Source organism: Haliotis rubra, unplaced genomic scaffold (assembly GCF_003918875.1).
Source record: "Haliotis rubra isolate DU_JTF1 unplaced genomic scaffold, ASM391887v1 Scf633, whole genome shotgun sequence".
Taxonomy (NCBI): Eukaryota; Metazoa; Mollusca; class Gastropoda; order Lepetellida; family Haliotidae; genus Haliotis; species Haliotis rubra.
In genome coordinates, this window is record NW_025767339.1 from 254415 (window position 1) to 268702 (window position 14288).

The window sequence follows — 14288 nt, forward strand, 5'->3', positions numbered from 1 at the left end:
CGTAGATCGATGCTCATGCTGTTGATCACTGGACTGTCTGGTCCAGACTCGATTATTTACAGACCGCAGCCATGGAGCTGGAATATTGCTGAGTGCGGCGTAAAACTAAACACACTCACACTCACTCTCAAAGTCAAAGTGATAGAGTGTCCCAAATAACCCAGTCAGTGGACGTTTGTCACTCGTTTGGTCTTGTTTCATGTCCCGTTAGCCATGTTCCAGACATATCGCGGCGGAGAAATAGCTTTACACATTGAATCCAACGTGAGTGGAACCTTCGATGTGACGAAGGACTGATGTGACGAAGGAGTGATGTGACGAAGGAGTGATGTGACGAAGGAGTGATGGAGTGATGTGACGAAGGACTGATGTGACGAAGGGGTGATATGACGAAGTGATGTGACGAAGGACTGATGTGACGAAGGGGTGATGTGACGAAGGACTGATGTGACGAAGGGGTGATGTGACGAAGGGGTGATGTGACGAAGGGGTGATGTGACGAAGGGGTGATGTGACGAAGGAGTGATGTGACGAAGGGTGATGTGACGAAGGGGTGATGTGACGAAGGAGTGATGTGACGAAGGACTGATGTGACGAAGGAGTGATGTGACGAAGGAGTGATGTGACGAAGGACTGATGGACTGATGTGACGAAGGGGTGATGTGACGAAGGACTGATGTGACGAAGGACTGATGTGACGAATGAGAACATATTCCCAATCGTCACGGTGTGATCAGTGGTTATGGGTACACTATTTCATGTGTGAAGAAGGTTACACGCTTGCTGGTGGTTCTAGGTGCTTCCATATCGATAATTATAACCAGAGCACAATAGGGCGAGGTGAGCTGAAATGGGGTTTAACGTCGTACTTAAGAATATTTCACTCATATGACGACATGCATGCGTGTGAAATTTGTGGCTACTTGTACTAGCCCAGACTTAAGCTGGTTTTATAGTGCTAGCCCACTGAGATACCATGCCGCAGTGAAGCATGAATACCCCACTCAGACACATCATACTGACTCTGAGCCGACAAGTCCTTGTTGTACCCATTAATGCCGAGCGCCAGGCAGGGACCAACAAGTACCATATTTTAACGTCTTTTGTTATGACGCGGCCGTGGATCGAACCTGCGACCTTCCGCTCTCCGGGCGGACGCTCTAACCACTACACCACGGAGGCGGCCAGAGCACAATATGACTTTTTGTATCGACCATTTTCTTCTCAAATATTATTGATGTGTTGGAATGGTCAGATACACTGTTGCTGGCTAGTGGGGTGGACTGTTTCAAGAATAAAGAAATCCTTCACAGAATACAGATCGTGGTTCTAGTTCCTTTATGGTGTTGGCATATGGATATAGTTAAAGGAAATTATACAACAGACGCTAACGATTCGTACCATCCATGATTTTTTTGTCAGTGATCACGGGGGTGTTTCAAGAAAGACGAAATCTTAAACAGAACGCGGATCGCAGTTCCAGTTCAGTAGGTGACAATAATTACAACGGGATTGTTTGTTTTCTTTATTTGTTTGTTTGTTTAACGCCGCAGTCAGCAATATTCCAGCTCTATGGTGGCGGTGTGTAAGTAATCAGTCTGCACCAGACAATCCAGTGATCAACAGCATGAGCATCGTTCTACGCCTAACCACCCGATCACGTTACTCGCCTCTTACGGCAAGCCTGGGTTACTGAAGATCAATTTTAACCCGGATCTTCACAGGTAATTACAACGTGAAAAATGGGGACACAAACGCATCATCAGTGGACGTAGTTGCTAAGGTGTTTTGACACAGGAAACTAGCAACGTCAATAACAAAATTATTTAAAGATAATTAAAAAGGTCAGAGTGGGTTTACGATTCTAGCTACAAATCGTAAGCATGTGTTTATGTTGTCTCCCAAATCCCCACAGCCCATAACCCTCACAGCCCAGTACCCCTACAGCCAATAACCCCACAGCCCAGTACCCCTACAGCCCAATACCCCTACAGCCCAGTACCCCTACAGCCCAGTACCCCTACAGCCCATAACCCCGACAGCCCAGTACCCCTACAGCCCAATACCCCTACAGCCCAGTACCCCTACAGCCAATAACCCCCACAGCCCAGTACCCCCACAGCCCAATAACCCCATAACCCCCTACAGCCCAATACCCCACAGCCCAGTACCCCTACAGCCAATAACCCCCACAGCCCGGTACCCCCTACAGCCCATAACCCCTACAGCCCAACACTACCCCTACAGCCCAGTACCTCTACAGCCAATAACTCCCACAGCCCAGTACCCCCACAGCCCAGTACCCCTACAGCCCAATACCCCTACAGCCCAGTACCCCTACAGCCCATAACCCCTACAGCCCAATACCCGCACAGCCCAGTACCCCTACAGCCCATAACCCCTACAGCCCAATACCCCTACAGCCCAGTACCCCTACAGCCCATAACCCCTACAGCCCAATACCCCCACAGCCCAGTACCCCTACAGCCCATAACCCCCACAGCCCAGTACCCCTACAGCCCAGTACCCCTACAGCCCATAACCCCCACAGCCCAGTACCCCTACAGCCCATATACCCCATAGTGTTGGAGATAGTAGACTGAGAAAAATAATTTCAGATGATTTAGGGTGGTATATATCAAAATATAGTCAGCCTAACTATATTCTCCATGTCCAATGTTTGAAAAGATTCCATTTTATTTTGAAGAAATTACTAGAAAAGCCATATCCAAAATTTCACATATGTGAGTAATGTGGATAACGAGATATTAGTCATCACAACACATTGGGGTATAATATTTTATTTTAAAAATCAGAGAAGATAAATAACCTGTCATTTGGTACCGCTTGGATAATTGTATGCCCTCAGATAATATCATATAAATTATGTTTAGTATAATATTGGATGACTACCCGTCATAATTAACATTCAAAGATTTGGATTGCTTGATTGACATTTAGACGGGGACTGTTTTTCAAGGACACCCCCATTTTAATCTTTCAAAAACATTGAGTCCAGATATTCAAGCTGGCATTGTTTACAATATATTGAGAGCTGACACTTGTGTGACCATTGCTTTTATATTTTATGCACTTTAATGTCTAAGTTTGATTCTAGCGGACTTCTGCCTATCTTAAACACACAAAGTGTTTCTTTCATATTTTGTTTCCTGAAGTTTGTGATGCATTTATTGCAGATTTTGCAAACTACCAAAATAAAAAGTGAAACAAAATTGGGATCGTGAGGCTGGAACATGGTAAAACCAATTTGTCATTATGATATTAAATGAAGTTAATTAAACCTCATGTTCAATATTATTGAACTTTTATTAAAATATTTTTGTTATCTTCAATTCAAACCATTATCTCAAACTCTTAGTTTCCTTTTTGCTCATAAATCATTCTCTTAATTTCCAAAGTGTTTGGAATGAAATAGGTAACAGGCAGGAGATTATAATTAGCAGTGCACTGGACCATGAACTTTGTTGTTATAAGCTGTTGGGGTTATGGGCTGTAGGTGTTTTGGGAGGTTACCTATCAAAAATACCTAGATGGTAGATACCAAAATCAGGTATTCGCGACAAGGCGACCGTTTACTTCCTCACTGATAGCACCCGTCACAAACATATTCAAAAACAAGTCAGTTTTACACCTGAATAAAAGCCCACTGTTTACGTAAATATTTATTACATTTCATCGCAACTAAAATAATTACAGTTTACGTCAGTTTTTATTATAATTTACGTTTTTATTACACTTTACGTCAAGAATTAATACAATTTGCTGCAACTATTACAATTTACGGATTTATTACAATTTACGTCAAGGATTAATACAATTTTCTGCAAGTATTACGATTTACGTTTTTATTACAGTTCACGTGGTAACACCCACACAAGAGGACTATAAGGTACAAGTCAAAATAGGAAGGGCCTCGGACATAGATATTGTAACTGATGTGCGCATCAACCGAACTGGTCAGATACGTAGGGGCTTGCAACACCTACATCAAAATGACACTCACCACGGTTTTACGCATAATCTGCTTGTTCTGTAAACAGACGGAGATCCAGCAAACAACATCTCAATGGACATCGCGTTAAATTGGTTTACCCTCTTTCCCCGTGACATTTGCTCAGGGGAATATGGCCTCGAAAATGGCAGCCCGGGTTATATGCAAGCATGAAGCCATCTTTGTATTTTGTCACGGTGGGTTTATTCAAACTTTGGCGCAGTTGAAATAAGGTGAAAAGGGAATTTTTATGCCTGAGATTACCTAAAATGTCAATTTGCACAAAACGGTTTTCACGCCCTTTGGGAAAGTTGGGTATTTAGATTTCAGATGTTTTTTTTCTTTTATGCCAATACATTCTCTTTCATTTGAGTTACTTTCCATATTACTCAATATGTTTATATTTATCACCAAGCCTGTGAACAGTAGTGCTGTAAGCATTATGGAAACTTGCATGCCTTACCAGTGTCCCCCACCATGAATTGTAGGCACCAAATGGAGTGAGTGAGTAAGTTGGGTTTTACGCCGCCTTTAGCAATATTCCAGCAATATCACGACGAGGGACACCAGAAATGGGCTTCACACATTGTACCCATGTGGGAAATCGAACCCGGCTCTTCGGCGTGACGAGCGAACGCTTTAACCACTAGGCTACCCCATCGACTCAGTCACCAAATGGGGCCTATGTAGCGACTATTTGAGCAGGAGAGTGAGTGAGTGAGTTGAGTTTTACGCCACACTCAGCAATATCCCAGCTGTATGGCTGCGGTCTGTAAATAATCGAGTCTGGACCAGACAATCCAGTCATTAACGACATGCGCATCAATGTACGCAATTGGGATACGAGACAAGTGTCAACCAAGTCAGCGAGCCTGACCACCCGACCCCGTTAGTCGCCTCTTATGCTTGGGTTACTGAAGATCAATTCTAACCCGGATCTTCACGGGTCTCCTTGGGCAGGTGGCGTTGTTCGAAATATGCGCCTTGTCATCTAACAGTGAATGGGTACCCGACAGGATGAGTAGTAGAATGGCTCTCGAGAGTAAGATTATCAGTTGATCGGGCTAATTGTCCATGAGTGGGAATAGTGCTGTTAGCGTCGTGAAAACCTGTACATCTGAACTACCTCTCACAAGATGATTTATAGTCGTCAGATGAAGCACGTGTAGTGTCTCCCAGGGCAGGTGACTTTATTCGAATATGCTCCTTGTCATCTAGTGAGTGAGTGAGTTTAGTTTTACGCCGCACTCAGCTATATGGCGGCGGTCTGAAAATAATCCGAGTCTGGACCAGACAATACAGTGATCAACAGCATGAGCATCGTTCTGCGCAATCCTTGTCATCTAGCAGTGAATGGGTATCCAGTAGAATAATTAGAATGACAATAGAGAGCTAATAGGTTTCTGCGCTTTGATAATGATATACAGAATTGTGATGATTAATGATTATAATAAAAAAATTAATTATATATCAGTGTATGAAATAAGGCCCGTTTCTGACGGACGGTCTAAATTTATAGGTAGCCAGCCGGATTGTCTGGTAAAAATTCGATAACATGTTCCAAACATCTGAGTAAATTCACCATATCTTAAAATATATTTTTCAAATTGAGCGTTACATTTAGACTGAGTTATTTTCTATGGATTGTCTGGTCTGGTTAAATCCATTTTGGGCTGGTAACATTTTGAAGATACCAGCCCTGATGTCTGGCTGGGTTTTTGGCGTATTTCATACACTGTATATATGCAGTTTATATCCCTGTGCGCATTGTACAGTGTAGGAGGAGTACGACAAAGTCGGTGTTTGTGTCACCGTTTGTTGTTGGTGAGATGACGCTATGATGGCAGTATGGGCTCTCGTCATCCAACCATTGTCAAGCACCTCTTCCTTTATGTGATCGTGACCGCCAAGTACCACCTAGATGAGACTTTACTTTTCTTCATCGCCAACACAAACAAACACAGCTCCAACACAAGCCCTCAACACAACTCTCATCGCCCCATAGGCACAGTTTACCCTTCTTCACAAAAACACACGTCTGGTGCTAATTTGTCTCTGGTCATCATTGCGACAAACCCGCAACATTTCACAACCACGATCCGGACTTCGTTTCGTTTTAACGAAAAATTCCCTGTTTTCTATTTGCCATCGTGGCATATACACCCTGGTATAATTGCCATTCCTCAAACAAGGAATCTCTTGAAGCCCCCTGGGTAAACAGCCTTGCTTTCCTCAACATCTCTTCTGTCCGGCTGTACCTCGCTGACTAGCGGCCATGCACGACACGGGGGGAAAATGAGCGAAACAAAGACTTTTTACTTATTACAATATATTGTTGTTAGCATTGCTGTGATATACTGTGTCGCATGTCAAGGTAAGTGTATTCAAAATAAGACTAATTATGCTTCAGGTAATGTAATGATATAACTCTTTTAGGTACATTGCATATATACCCATGCTAAAAGCTAATATCCTTATGGCGAGATATATCGAGATATATCTTCACAATGGATATGACGCTATACGAATGTGATGATACCAAGTAAAATACCATGACAATATGCAGAAGATTGAGCTGCTTTCAGCCCTCACGAATACCAGATGTCGAAAATACAACATAATCCTACGGAGGGATTAAATGTTGTACAGTGGAACGGTAAACTTACATATAATCCTAGCTTTGGAATACAGCTACGAGAATAACATGTTGTTTTATTCTTTACACAACGCGCTTCCTTTAAGTTTTCTTACTGTTTTCACTGATCTATTTATATAATCTTCACATCTGTTTTGTCAAATGGTGTGTTTTGGCGGGTAATGTGGCCTGCTTATTCTCTTCTTTTGCATTAACGATTTCACTTTCATATTTGCGAAGACCCGGGTTCGATTCCCCACATGGGTACAATGTGTGAAGGCCACTAATGGTGTCCACCGCTGTGATATTGCTGGAACACTGCTAAATGCGGCGTAAAACTAAACTCACTCAGTCACTCATAGTTGCGAATATGCCATCAGTATCGAATCTGCCACCAGTATCGTCACATTGAGTCGATCCCGTTAGTTATTGAGTCGTTGTGTCGCTGACTGAAAATTCAATACACTTCCAATTTATACCTTCTTAGTTTCTGCTTTCAACCATCAAAAGAGCAGACAATATGATGTCTAAAATCTCTGACCCAAATGTATGTCTTCTTTTTTATAACTTTTAGGGACGTGCTAAGAAACATATTACATGCTACAAGATTCCTCGTTCGTTAATATTATAAATAAATATTTATCAAGTTCATCCTTTGACCTTTATCCAAACTATCCACAATAACTTGTGAGGTGAAATGGGCTTTAACATCGTGCTTGAGAATATTTCGCTCATATGACGACGTGCATGCGTGTGTATGTGTATGTGCGGCTGCTTGTACTAGCCCAGACTTAAGCTGGTTTTATAGTGCCAGCTCACTGAGATACCATGCCGCAGTTAAGCATGAATACCCCACTCAGACACAATATACTGACTCCGAGCCGACCAGTCCTTGTTGTACCCATTAATGCCGAACGCCAGGCAGGGACCAACAAATACCATATTTTAACGTCTCTTTGGTATGACGCGGCCGGGTATCGAACCCGCGATCTTCCGCTCTCCGACGGACGCTCTAACCACTACACCAGGGAGGCGGTCCCAGCAGTTGGACACTGTAACATGGACACTACACTAGTTAGCCGTTGTATTGAGTCGAATCCAGTACTGGAAGACATGAATAATCAACTTTGTAAATGCCAAGTTTGTGTCCCCCCGGGAGAGCCATGTTCGACGACTGGCTGTAGCAGACAATGGTCTACAATACCGACGGTTAACAAGTAGCCCGAAGGTTACAGGTGTCTTCAATGGAATAATGTCTAACTACCCAAAACAGTCCATCTTGCTCAATTAATTTACCACGTATAATAACGAAACAAATATCTATTTTAAGGGAAGTATGTTCAAAGATTGAAATATGAGTTGATAACTTATGTCATTTCCTTGTTTGCAAAACCTTTTTTGAAAGAAATATATACTCGTGGAATGTTTTGTTGTTTAACGTCACACTCTGCAATTTGCGAGTTATATGACGTTGGTCTGTAAATAATCAGGGAATCCCGTGATTGACATCATGAGCATCGATCGACGCTGTTGGCGTCGAATGTAGAACCTTCTGATTAAACACTTCACTGTAATGTTCCGCTGCACTCTTTCTGCAAAAATAAACTGAACCGTGTCGCTCCTTATAAGCCTCTGGTCTAACGTATAAGATTATGTCTTGTATTAACTGCCACGAGCATAATGGGATCTGCTTTAAACATACATATGTATATTTCTTTTGATTAAGATCCGAAAGGAACCGGGTAAGAATTAATCTTCAGCAACACAGGCCGTTAACGTGAGCGACTTGGTTAATGCTACGTATCCCAGCTACATAGATCAATGTACATGCTGTAAAACATTAGAGAGTACTTGATCCACACTCGATTGTTCGAGGGGCAGTCAGCATATAGCGGGAATTACTTGTGTTACTCCCAAATTCAGAACCGTGAAGATCCTGGTTAGAATTGATCTTCAGTAGCCCACGCTTGTCGTAAGAGGCGACTAACGGGATCGGGTGGTCAGGATTGCGTAGATCGATGCTCACGCTGTTGATCAGTGGATTGTCTGGTCCAGACTCGATTATTTACAGACCGCCGCCATATAGCTGGAATATTGCTGAGTGTGGCGTAAAACTAAACTCACTCGCTCAGTAACACTCACCCAAATGTGTTTATTTCGGTAGCTCTTCGAGATTATTATGTTATGACGTTGGCTTTTTATTATCCTTTAACAGATAAGAGTTACAGGGGGTTCTAAACATTGATTTTTTGTTCAAATCTGTATAAAACCCGATATCATCTTAACATTATACGATGTGTTACAGTGATGGGATTGGTATCTTTAGAGTAGTAATAAGGCATGTGTATTACTGTAGAATTTGTTTAAAGAAAGACGACTGGGCGAATATAACCAAGCTCGATATCAACCTTAAATAACATCTCTAAAGAGAACAGATCCATATTTCGCTCATGCTGACACAAGTCAAGAATACGTTACATGTACGCGACCTGAACAAGTGGTTAACTCAAGATTCTGCAGTATATATACTAATTCTAATAATGGTTGTCACCCCCTTCAATTTTTTACATTGGAGAGGGGGTGTGGGGTGGGGGTGTGAGGTGTGTGTGGGTTGGGATGGGGAGGGGGGTGACAACCATTATTGGCATCAGTATATTTGTTTGTTATTGTGGGCGTGAACACTAATTTCTATTCATTGAAAGACGTTGGTGAAATTATAGGATGATTGGAATTTGGAGTAGTCATTTAAGAACTGACTTATATTTTGTGTGAGGTCACTAGGGTGTAAAGCTTCACAGAGTGAGGGTGACACTGTATGCGTGCCCTTGCTCTCACGCAATAAAGGTTCATACTCAATTCGAAATTACAAAAGTCAGTCTTGGATATTGTTATATCCCTATTTGGTATCACGTAGGACTGTAATTATATAACCGTGACTGTTATACCTGTAGCCTTGTCACAACCAGGTAACAAAATAGTTCCTCAAATGAGAGGTGACGTGAGTGTTGGTCTCCTCTGGAGTAACGTCTTCTGTTGTTTGGTTGTAACAGATATAAATGTCGTCACCATTAGTTGTCAATTAGGAACTGACCCAGTAAGTCAGTCACAGAAACGGTGTGTCGCGATACACTCAAAGTACATGACGTCAAAATAGCCGAATTGACGGTGTGACTTCTGACGTCAAAATAGCCGAATTGACGGTGTGACTTCTGACGTTCAAATAGCCGAACTGACGGTGTGACTTCTGACGTTAAAATAGCCGAATGGACGGTACGACTTCTGACGTTAAAATAGCCGAATTGACGGAGAGATTTCTGACGTCACATATGAACATGTAATGGAAAACCCTGATTTTAAGATTAAATTGTCTAAATGATCAGAAACAACGCTTGCATTTATTTGTATTCGGGAATTAGTGTTTATTCCAGTCTTTTTAAAATAACGTATAACGTCAAAACGTCATGACGTTCATCATGTGCAGACGATGTTGTTGCGCAGTCATGCGACCAGTCCCTCGCCGATTATCATTCAAATCTCACATTACTTATTTTAGCACTGGGTATACGAACTATATGTTTTTGTACATGGAATTCGTCACCAGCAGAATTTAGGTTACACCGCGTATTGTACATGCATTGTTAATTACGGGATAAGATGTTGATATAGTCACGCAAATATTATATCATTATTCATTCATGCATACATGCGACCATTGATGTGATTTGACTGATTGAGAGAGAAGTTTTTAATAGTGAGTGAGTGAGTGAGTAGCTTTTAGCAATATCGATGTGGGGGAAACCGGGAATGGGCTTCACACATTGTATCCATGTGGGGAATGGAACCTGGATCTTGAGCGTGACGAGCGAACACTTTCCCCTACTAGGCTACCCACCGCCCCTAAGTTTGTAAGAAGTTAATATGGGCGAAATAAGATATGGCAGGACATGACATATGATATCATATTAGTGTATACGTATGAGTGAGTGAGTGAGTGAGTGAGTGAGTGAGTGATTGAGTGATTGAGTGAGTGAGTGAGTGAGTGATTGAGTGAGTGAGTGAGTGAGTGAGTGAGTGAGTGAGTGTGTGTGTGTGTGTGTGTGTGTCTGTGTGTGTGTGTCTGTGTGTGTGTGTGTGTCTGTGCTTTAAGTTCTTTAATCTCGTTGTTGGTAGAATCGATTGTCTGTCAGGTATCGTCGTGCATCTGTTATTTACCGTGTGTCATAAGCCCAAATAAGGATGGACTGCAAGTTGTATTTATCCAGCTATTGACGAGGGTGGGAAATAGTTGAAATCTGATGAAATCAACTTGGGATTTCAAGCGCGCATTTTCGTGACCGCTTTCACAAAACTGCCATGCTTGGCCTTTGCCCCAAGGCCTATACAGACAGGTGTTTGATGACCACTCACTTGAGGACTGGGGGTCACTCTCACGGCGGAAGAATCCTGTTGGACTAACACTTACGCCCTGAAGACAAACTTCCTCTGACTGAGTGTGATTGTCTACGTATGTGTTAGAGTCACCAATATATTGACGCATGTGGAATATGGGTCGGACTGCATTGGGGTACTATGTGACGATTGAACTTTTAAAAGTTTCATTTGATCAGAATTGATGCGGTCTACAAGATATGAAATGTCTCTAATGATTTGCTTAATGTAGTTTGAGGGGCGGTGGGGTAGCCTAGTGGTTAAGGTGTTCGCTCGTCACGCCGAAGACCCGTGTTGGATTCTCTGCATGGGTACAATGTGTGAAGCCCATTTCTGGTGTTCCCCGCCGTGATATTGCTGGAATATTGCTAAAAGCGGCGTAAAACCAAACTCACTCACTCACTCACTAATGTAGTTTGAGCGTATTTTATAGGTATACATCTAGGGTATGTTTGCTGCAATTAACATGTTATTAGTTATATCTTTTTTTATATTTAATTGACACCTGTAGGGTAGGATACGCCCACTATTTTACAAACTTCCGGTGTTTTCAATATTTGACAGCAATACATGGTTTTGCAACTTATACACAACGGCTTAATATGTTGGTAAGGGGTTCTTTCCTACAGGTTAACAAGCGCCCAGAAAATAATTAAAAACCTCATTACTGGGTGAGGGATCTAATACACTAAACGCCAAAAGAAACGTTACCCTCCTACATTTATGAATTACTTAAAAATTATCAAAGATATGTTGGAAGGTATAAGTTTACAAGAAAACTTAACAACACAGCTTTATGCAAGTCATCTTTTCAGATGAGTTAAATTGGCCTATTTTCGTCCATGCCGAAATAAACCAAAAAACAGTGATTTAGATGTCCAAAAGAAAGGTTGAAATACGATTCTGGTTTGAGACAAAGACGAACCATTTAAAGTCACCATTTTTCAACTATTAAAACAACTGTTGTAGAGTTTTTAAAATTGTAAAATAATCATTCCTATGACTTCAGTCTTTTAAAACATTTCTGCCGATTTGCATTAGTGAAAACAAGTACAACGTGTCTTTGATAATTGTGAAAAGATGTTTAGAAACATTTAAAAATATCTTTGTTAAAATATTTGCTTGCAAAGTAACATTTTTCCATTTTCTGTTTACACATAGCAATATCAATCGCCAAAACGCAGCCATATTCAAGCAGTATTTGCATCCATTTCACATGTAGAATGATTCTATAGGGTATAAAGAGAGCCTAGAATGCATGATATGATACACAAGTACGAGAAATATGCCACGATTAACAGCTGAAGAGAGAGAAAGAGCCATTGTAATGGTGCAGATGGGGTCGACATACAATGCTGTTGCCAACTCCCTCAGATGCCATCGTATCACGGTTATAAGACTTATTCAGGGCTTCAGACAGAATGGGGTCACTGTAGACAGATCAAGAAGTGGACGTCCACGCATCACAACGCCAGCTGTAGATAGGTACCTCCGTCATTAAGGAAGGAGGGTAACGTTTCTTTTGGTGTTTCGTGTACACGTGTACTGAACATTTGACGACGGATGACATATCGCACGCAAGACAGCAATGGACACGTCTGAACACTTGATGAGGGATGAGGGATGACATTTCATCAAGTATTCATCGACGAAATGAGAGAAAGGACCACACCGAGACTAGAACATAACGCTGCGCTGGCGGCCAGTATGTAGTCATATGTTGATGACTATTATATTTGTTTACACATTTGTGTTACATCCCAGACAATAACCATGCATTATTTTTATTTTCCACCGAAACAGATTCCTTTGGGCGTACAAGGCGAAACAGCGGTGAAAATAAGCACCATCATTGATTTTAGTTGATGGGATATATATCTTTCATTAATTCATTAATTCTACATTGAATTCGTTGAATTAATTTGCACGATATTATTTTCTCTGAATGATAACGAAGTACATATAGTATTATTCTCAGACAAGCTCAGTATAAACCCACTTTGTTCTGTCTGTACTCAGTGAAATGGCAAAACAGCGACATTACGGAGTTCGTGGAACTTTACAAGTGTTGACTGTGTTACCACCAGTCCTAGCGTAGCAATACAAGGGGTAGGCATCAAGGCTAGGACGTGTGATGTAACTGCGTGACAGAGAACATATACATGTATGCTCTGTGGGCAAGCAATTCACTGATCTCAGGATTTCCAAGGGCCCCATTTGTGTCACTGCAGCACTGATTCCTGAGTGATGTTACCCAGAAATTGTTAATTGTTAAAATTGTTCTTCACATTATCTGTATGTATTTCTTTACAAGGATCGTCCGACCCATGTGATGATGAAGATGTCATCCAGCTACCGGGTGCGCGGAAGTGCCTGTCGTATCGCAATGACGCCAAGCACTGGGTTGAGGCGGCCAGTATCTGTGAGCGGGAGGGGGGCTCCTTGTACCGGATAGATGAAGCAACACTCGGAACAGGGTCAGGATTGAACCAGTGCCTACTCTCCACACCAGATACAGGAGGAAAGCTGGATTTCTGGATCGGCGCAACCAGTGTGTGGAGCCCGCAGTGGAAGTGGGTTAATGGTAAGATCACTTACCTTCGATTTAGGGTGGGTTAAGAGAACAGGGCTACTATCTAAGCTAGCAACCTAGTTGATGTAGCAACTTTAATCGATGTACTGATAGACAAATGTGAACTTAATTGATGTAAAACTCTGATTTCAGGATAGACAAATGTGAACTTAATTGATGTAAAACTCTGATTTCAGGATAGACAAATGTGAACTTAATTGATGTAAAACTCTGATTTCAGGATAGACAAATGTGAACCTAATTGATGTAAAACTCTGATTTCAGGATAGACAAATGTGAACTTAATTGATGTAAAACTCTGATTTCAGGATAGACAAATGTGTTGATGTAAAACTCTGATTTCAGGATAGACAAAAACTAATTGATGTAAAACTCTGATTTCAGGATAGACAAATGTGAACTTAATTGATGTAAAACTCTGATTTCAGGATAGACAAATGTGAACTTAATTGATGCAAAACTCTGATTTCAGGATAGACAAATGTGAACTTAGTTGATGTAAAACTCTGATTTCAGGATAGACAAATGTGAACTTAATTGATGTAAAACTGATTTCTGAGGATAGACAAATGTGAACTTAATTGATGTAAAACTCTGATTTCAGGATAGACAAATGTGAA